Source organism: Lepisosteus oculatus, chromosome 10, assembly GCF_040954835.1.
Source record: "Lepisosteus oculatus isolate fLepOcu1 chromosome 10, fLepOcu1.hap2, whole genome shotgun sequence".
Classification (NCBI taxonomy): Eukaryota; Metazoa; Chordata; class Actinopteri; order Semionotiformes; family Lepisosteidae; genus Lepisosteus; species Lepisosteus oculatus.
The window spans coordinates 29986478-29988276 of NC_090705.1; the positions used below are offsets into that span (position 1 = coordinate 29986478).

The 1799-nt window shown below is 47.5% G+C and overlaps 1 pseudogene; it reads right to left on the bottom strand.

Moving 5' to 3' along the window:
* Positions 1–240: 240 nt before the first annotated feature.
* LOC138241624 (uncharacterized) lies at positions 241–1580 on the bottom strand (annotated as a pseudogene).
* Between the last annotated feature and the right edge of the window lie 219 nt (positions 1581–1799).

The following is a 1799-nucleotide window of genomic DNA, read 5'->3' on the forward strand; positions in this document are numbered from 1 at the left end:
CTTCAGTGGGTTGCCAGTTCTGAGTTGCAGGGTAATATGGCTGCTATCCAAACACATCCCTTTTCCTTCAGTATTTAAAGTTCCCTCACACACCAATCCATGCTCACTATTGAGAAGCCTCCCAAAGTATTCTCTTGGGCGTGGGCGTGGGCATCCTTTTTGACTGATCTCCCGGTTCCTAATCTTTACCTGAGAGGATAGTTTGCTGTACCAGTTGGAGATAGTGATGGAAGGGATGATTCAGAGGAACTTGAGTTCCGAATAAGGAGGTGCTTTGCACGGATTTGGTCTTACATCTGGCGACAAGTTCCTGAATTTTTTTAATTGAAAGCGAGAGAGAGAGTCAGTTATCTCATTAAGGCAGCCTGGAATATGAGCTGCTATGAGGATGAATTGGTGTGTGAAAAAAATCCATTTAAGGAGGAGGAGAAATTTCATGATAGATTTGCATGAAGACCTTCCATTGTTGATTATATGAACTACTGTGGAGTTGTCCGAATGAATGAGGATGGATTTTTGTTTCCAACTGTGGCCCCAAAGAAAAGCGGCAACGACAATTGGAATTATTTTGCATAAGGCCGATGACTGGTCGGCAAGAGGGATGGAAGAGAATTTGGGAGGCCAAGGGGACCAACCATTAGCCTTGGTAATAGCCTCCGAAACCAACTGAGGGGGCTGCATCTGTGAAAAGCTGGATATCCTCAGGATCAGAGAGGAGGTCGTCGTAGAAGAGAGATATGCCATTCCAGTTGGCCAAGACTAGCTGCCAAAGCCTGCGCTCGGATTTGCAGTTGGCTGAGAGGCTTATGTGGTGGTAAAGAGAGGACATGGAAGAGGCAAGGTCGAGATGGTAGGAGATGAATGACCGTCCTTGGGGAATGATATGCATGGCATGATTGAGGTGGCCAAGCAGAGCAAGAAGTTCTCTCTTTGTGCAAATTTGGGCGGAACAATAGGTAGAGATATTACATCTGGATCCTGTCAATCTTGTCTCGAGGCAGGGAGATGGAGAAATTCATCTAATTGAGGGTCAATTGGATGGTATGAGAGGGGCCGGTTGTTTTGTCCATGGCGAAAGGTACCCCTAGTTTCCTAAAAACGGAAATGAGTTTGGAGGAGGCTCTTTCAGGTGGGGCATGAGGAAAATCTATGGTAAGGAAATCGTCAAGAAGGTGGACGAGAAAAGGAAGCTTTTAGTTATTCAAGAGGATCCAGCAGAGAACTTCAGCTAAGGTATTGGCATTTTTTGGGCTACTCCTACATCTGAAAGTTAGGCGGACTGTGAGAGGTATGACTTTAAAGGCATGACTAGAGATGTCGCCCAATGTGTGGGGGTTATTTGGATACTTTGGCGTAGAGGAACAGAAAGGCTGGGTTTGTGATGAGAGAAGGACTATGACGGCAGAACACAGTCTTCGGCGAGGAGTTGGATCTTGTGAGGACTGGCTGGGAGATGAGCGACGCTGGTGTGGCACAGCGGATGATGGAGGTAATGGGATGGAGGTAAGGGGAGTGGGGGGGGGGGGCGGACTGGTCGAGAGGGGTAGGGGAGTCCCTTGCACTGCCAAAAAGGTCTTCATCGGAGCAGGAGATTTGCAGATCCATGAGAAGTGGTAGCGCGAGAAGGGAACACAGATTGGGTCGTGAAAACAAGCCATGCAGAAAAGAACAAGGAAGAAGAGAGGGTGACGTTTGGTATATATGGAGACCGGTTGCTTACGTCAGAATTAGTGGGAATTGCAGGAGCTGTGTTGAATGAGCTCGGCTGCCTTCATTCCTCCCGAACTTTCATTAAAAAC